Source organism: Marmota marmota, unplaced genomic scaffold, assembly GCF_001458135.2.
Source record: "Marmota marmota marmota unplaced genomic scaffold, marMar, whole genome shotgun sequence".
NCBI lineage: Eukaryota > Metazoa > Chordata > Mammalia > Rodentia > Sciuridae > Marmota > Marmota marmota.
The window spans coordinates 19,316,318-19,323,249 of NW_026000082.1; positions in this window are offsets into that span (position 1 = coordinate 19,316,318).

Below are 6,932 nucleotides of genomic sequence, written 5' to 3' on the forward strand. Positions count from 1 at the left end.
AATAAATATATATATATATATATATATATATATATATATATATATTTATTTATTTATTTAAAAAAAAACAGAGATAACACCAGCAAAATGGTATACTACAGTTCCAAATTCTCATCTTCCCACAAAAACACCAAAAAACAAGCAGAACTATCAGAACCAAGGTTTACAAGTAATCGAGAGTAAGGTGAATTAAGAAGTCAATTTTAAAAGCCCAGCAGAGCGGTATTTGTCTACAACCAACTACTTGGGAGGCAGAGGCAAGAGGATTGAAAATACAAGGCAGCCTGGGCAATATAGTGCAATCTCAAAAAAGAAAAAAAAATGTCAACTTAATAGAGAAGCTTTGTGGGATTTTTAATTTGCTCCTCCTTGGCATGATGCTCTGAGTGTGGGACCCTGGTCCCTGGTTCTGAACATAAATGAGTTTATGGATTTTTTGTTTTGTTTTGTTTTGTTGGGGGGTTTTTGTTTTGTTTTGTTTTGTTTTTGGTACCAGGGATTGAACCCAGGGGTGCTTAACCACTGAACAACATTCCCAGCCCTTTATTTTAATATGGTATTTAGAGACAGGTCTCAATGGGGCCTCACTAAATTGCTGTGGTTGACTTTGAACTTGCGATCCTCCTGCCTCAGCCTCCCAAACCACTGGGATTACAGATGTGTGTCACCATGTCCAGCAGTTTGGGTTTGTTTTAACTTGTCTAGGGGACCTATCTAAAGATCAAGGTGGTCTTCTCATTATACCTGAGAACCTGATCAAAGTGAAAACACTGAAAGGTAATCCAAACACCCAAAGCCATCTGGAGCAAAAGATTATAACTGAGACATAAAACAGACCACTTAATGTCTGCAAGAACAGAAAAGAACTTCTTTGGAAAAATAGAGCAATCAAAAATACCTGAATATTCTATATAATTTAGAAAGTCTTGTGCATATTCCGGCAAACTATACATTCAGGAAAGACCTAAAAAGACCTTAATCTTTCAGACTGCTCTTCAGGATCAAGTATGCAAATCTGGCTAAGTATTGAAGTAAAATCCCAGCAAAAAGCAAATCTATAAGACTGGCAGAAGTTTGTGTGTGTGTCTGTGTGTGTGTACGCGTGCGCATGTGCACATGCACGTGCACATGTGTGTTTGGCCAGCTCCTGGTGATCAAGAAAATCTAAACATGACCAAAAAAAAAACAAATTTTAATGACCAAATATGAAAAAGATTGGGAAAATGCATTACATAGATTACTACAGCCTTCAACAATCAGCAGAAACCAGAAAAGTAAATGGGGAGAAGCTGATTTCCAAAGTTACCAATATTCAAATGTCCAATTTTCAACAAAAATCACAAGGCACACAGAACATTAAAGTATGACTCATTCAAAGGAACAAAATAAGGCAAGTGTCAAGGCACATGCATGTAGTTCCAGTTTCTGGGGGGAAGGAGTGCCTAAAGTAGGAAAAAAAGTCACTACAGACACATCAATATACTAATTAGAATTATATAATTATTTGTAGAATTAAAAATAAATGGGGTTGGGGCTGTAGCTCAGTTGCAAAGTGCTAGCCTGGCATGTGTGAGGCACTAGGTTCGATTCTCAGCACCACATAAAAATAAACAAATAAAATAAAGGCATTCTGTCCACTTAAAACTACAAAAAAAAAATTTAAAACAAGAATAAATGTACATTAAAAAGGAGAACATATAATTTATAATGGCTGTATAATCTGACAATATAGATATAGGTCAACCACAAAATGTGGGTAGAGAAAGAATGTCAACAGCATATTAACAAATTAGCAGTTTTCAGTAAACATTATTGGAGGTAACAGTATTGCCACCGGAAACTGATGCATATTTAATGGATAATAAAGCAAATGAATAATGCATGGATACTCTAACTATATTCCAAAATATAAAGAAGTGCAAGATAGTGATCACTTTTTAAGTCAAGGTAATAATTACTTTTAAAGGGAAGAAGGAGCTGTGATGTGATGAGGCACAGAGAGAGGAGTTTCTGAATGACTGACAAAGTTCTTCTTGACCTGGTTAGGGATTCTAAAGGTATGTTTATCTTATGATCCACTAAGTCATATATCTGTTTTTGGTACTTTTCTGTACTTCTTATATTTTTACAATAAAAAGCTTTAAAAAAGGAAAGGAAGAATCATAAAAATATATGTTCTGCTAAAAAAGTAAGAGATATTCTGACATATAAATTTACAGCGGAGGGGCTGGGATGTGGCTCAAGTGGTAACGTGCTCGCCTGATGTTCGTGAGGCACTGGGTTCGATTCTCAGCACCATATAAAAATGAAATAAAGATATTGTGTCCACCTAAAACTGAGAAACAAATATTTTTTAAAATAATAAAAAAATAAATTTACAGCGGAGACAAAGAACAGGCACAATAAAAAACAAAAATGTTTGGTAAAGATTCAATACAAACAAGGCTTTTGGCGGGGGAGGGGGGGCAGGGATTGAACCCAGGGACGCTCAATCACTGAGCTTCATCCCCATCCCTTTTTCATTTTTATTTTAAGATAGGATCTCACTAAATTGCTTGGAGCCTTGCTAAATTGCCCAGACTGGCTTTAAACTCGTGATATTCCTGCCTCAGCCTCCCCAGCCACCGGGATTACAGGCCTGTGCTCAAACAAGACATTTTCAATCTTGATTTAACCAGCACTACAAAATAAACATTCTTTTCCTCATTTCAAATCCAAACCTACTAAGCTACTACAAGTTTCAATTCTAATTTCAAATTCTGCTTTTTCTTTATATTTAAATGACACTAATAAAGAACTCCCAATGATCAATTAAAAACAGATGGAGGGCTGGGGTGGTGGCTCAGTGGCAGAGTGCTCGCCTGGCACGTGTGAGGCACTGGGTTCGATCCTCAGCACCACATATCAATAAATAAAAAAAAAATTTAAAAAAAAAAACAGATGGAAAAAGAAAACCTTGAAGCACATGAACAAGTCACAGAAGACAAAAAATCCAAACAAACAAATAACAAATAAATGAAAGAATTCTGTTTGTTTTGGTATTAGGGACTGAACCCAGGGGCATTCAACCACTGAGCCATATCCCCAGCCCATTTTTTTGTACTTTATTTAGAAAAAGGGTCTCACTGAGTAGCTTAGGGCCTCACTAAGTTGCTACGGTTGGCTTTTGAACACAATGATCCTGCCTCAGCCTCCTGAGCCACTGGGATTAGAGGCATGGGCCACCATGCCCAGCTTAAATGAAAGGATTCTGAATCTTACTAGCAAAAAGGGAAATTTATTTAAAACACTAATATGCTATTGAAATACTAGCAAAAGTTTAATGACAAAAAATAAAGCAGATGAATAATGCATGGATATTCTAACTATATTCCAAAATATAAAGAAGTGCAAGATAGTGATCACTTTTTAAGTCAAGGTAATAATTACTTTTAAAGGGAAGGAGCTGTGATGGGATGAGGCACAGAAAGAGGAGTTTCTGATGACTGACAAAGTTCTTCTTCTTTTTTTTTTTTTTTTTTAAATATTTATTTATTTATTTTTCGGTGGACACAACATCTTTGTTTGTATGTGGTGCTGAGGATCGAACCCGGGCCGCACGCATGCCAGGCGAGCGCGCTACCACTTGAGCCACATCCCCAGCCCCAAAGTTCTTCTTCTTGACCTGATAACAAGAGTTGACAAGAACATAGGGAAATATCTCGGATCAAAATACAAACTGGCACAAATCACTTCAGAAAGTATCTGACAATACACCTAGCAAGAGAAACTCTTGCACATGTACACAAGGAGATATGCATAAGGAAATATTTACTGCAGCACTATAGTAGAAAAGATGGAAATAACCTAAGAGCCCATTACTATAAAAACAGATAAATTGTCATTTATTCAAAATAGTGCTCCATAACAGTTAATGATTAATGAAATTGATCTAAATGTATTAACATTGATTGAGGTTGTCAAACTACAACTGACAAGTCAAATTCCACTGGTGATAAGTTATATCCAGCCAGGAAGGTAAAAATAGTTTGTTTTTAAGTGGTTGAAAACAAATTTCATGAAATATTATTATTGATATGAAGAATATGAAAACTATATGAAATTCCAATTTTAGTTCTATGCATAAACTTACTGGAACACAGCCAATTCAAATTCATTCTTTACATACTGCCTTTGGATATTATCACACTATAATAGAGTATCAGTGACAAATACAGTATGACAAAGTCTAAAATATTTATTATTTGATCCTTTACAGAAAATGTTTGCACATCTATGACACATAATTCTCAAAAACAATGTCAAGAGAAAAAAAGATAAAATAAAAGGATTCATACAGTATGACATATAATTTAAAAACAAATTCTATTGCATCTTGCTTATGGAAAAATATCTGTAGTAAAAAAGGTCTCTCTCCCCTCCCCCAATAAAACATTTAATGCAAACCATCTTTAGAGCACTTGTTTCCTCTTGAGAAAGGATGCTAATAGGACCTCTAACATTTTACTTCTTTTAAAATGTCTCTATGGTTGGGGCTGTGGCTCAGAGGTAGAGTGCTCACCTACCTATGCGTGAGGCACTGGGTTCGATCCCCAGCACCATATACAAATACAGATATTGTGTCCACCTATAATTAAAAAATGATTTTTAAAAAAATCTCTAAAGCAAAACTGCAAATGATCTGTTACCATAGGCAGTGCTTTAGCATATAGTGTCTAAAGCACTTTTCTGTAAATCTGTTTCATAATTAAATAATTTTTAACAAGAGGAGAATTAAAAATGCCAGAAATGATTACCAAGTAAGAATTTAATTTTTCACAGGGCAAAATAAAATTCTATAAACATGGTTTTAGAATACAACTTAGCAGCAGAGGTCCTGGGTTCAATCCCTAGCACAAAAAAAAAAAAAAAAAAAAAAAAANCAAAAGATTATAACTGAGACATAAAACAGACCACTTAATGTCTGCAAGAACAGAAAAGAACTTCTTTGGAAAAATAGAGAGAGAGAGAAAGAATATAGACATAAGACAGGTATTTAGGCATACATGATCAAGTACTTTTTTTCACGATACTCAAAGACTTCACTTAGAAAATATAACACCAAAGCCAGTGGGATCACAAGTTCAAAGCCAGCCTCAACAACTTAGTGAGGCCCTAAACCACTTAGCAAGACCCTGTCTTAAAGCAAAAAATAAAAAAGGGCTGAAGATGTGCTCAGTGGTTAAATGCCCTGAGTTCAAGCCCTGGTAACAAAAAAAAAAAAAAAAGAAAAAAGAAAAGAAAGAAAGAAAAGGAAATAGAACATCATTAGAGTAATAAAAGGGAACATTTGCTTCAATGTATAAAAGAGAAAATTTAGCAGAAAAAACTAAGATATTTAGCACAAAATCATAAAGCCACCAAAAGTATAGAAACATAAATTTAATCTTCATCCCAAGTTCATAAATCCCAACTTAGTTCTCTAAAATAAATTGATGAGGGTGAGTAGGAGAGAAAATATAAAATAAATTGGTGAATAAAAAATGAAGAAAATAATTGAAAATAATTTACCTGCTAAATCTATTATCCAAAATGCATATAGAACTCTTACAACTCAATAACAACCACCACCAAAAAAAAAAAAAAATCCTAGTTTAAAAATAGGCAAAGACTTGAATAAACATTTCTATACAAATGGTCAATAAGTAAATAAAAATATATTCAATATTATTACCTAGTAAGGAAATGATAATCAAAAGATAATGAAATACCACTTCACATCCACTAGTACAGCTATAATTTTTTAAAAACAGAAAATGACAAGTAAGGGCTGGGGATGTGGCTCAAGCGGTAGCGCGCTCGCCTGGCATGCGTGCGGCCCGGGTTCAATCCTCAGCACCACATACAAAGATGTTGTGTCCGCCGATAACTAAAAATAAAATATTAAATTTAAAAAAAAAAAAAAAAAAGGCTTTTCCTCACACACTAAATGGTTGTGACCCAAAACTATGGGCCTAGAAGGAATAAAAGGATACTATAATTTTAGGCCATTTATAACCAAAATAAAGGATATCTATATCATTCTAGCTAAGGACTACATTTGGGTCTCAGGGCTATAGCAGGCAGTAGCTAGATGTTAACCAAACATGATTTTCTGTCCTCCTGGGCATAAGCTATATGACATTCTCCAGCCCTCTAGCAGTTATGCATGGCCCTGTAACTTAGTTCTGGGAAAGAAATATGGGTGGAAATGATTAAGCCATTTTCAGTCCGGCCTATCCTCCTCTTTCCTCAGGTGGCCTTATAAGTCCTCTGTAGAAAAAGGAAGTCTAGGTCCCACCAGTTTAGGTTCTTTTGAATATATCTGTTATAGCACCTGTAAACCTATTTTAGTAAAGAACATCTAGTGTTCTTTACTAAAATAAAGACCAAAGCCTGTGCTAATAACAGTGTCCTTTTTCTTTTACTGATCAAAAGTAGGACTTAAATGTTCCTGTGTTACCCAAACATAACTATCTTGGTAACATTCCTTTAAAATTACTTAAGGGCTTTTTTAAAATTATTACCAACTATTTCTAAACCGCTTTTTAAAACATTTCCAATACCTTACAGAAGGCTTGACAACATTATATTGCCAACATATTAAGGGTTAAAGAATGTATGTATCTGCTACTCAGCTTGTCCCTTAAAGAGCACTGCTGTATTAAAGCTGGTATAGCTGAAATGCTACCACAAAATTTTAAAATGTAGGTACCCTGGGCTGATTTGTTCTTAATTATATTCTAAAACCTAAGAAGACTATGCTCTCCTTTTTAAAAAAATATTTTTATGGTTGCAGATGGACAGAATGGCTTTATTTTATTTATTTATTTTTTAATGTGGTGCTGAGGATCAAACCCAGTGCCTCACACATGCTAGGCAAGCGCTCTACCACTGAGCTACAGTCCCAGCAC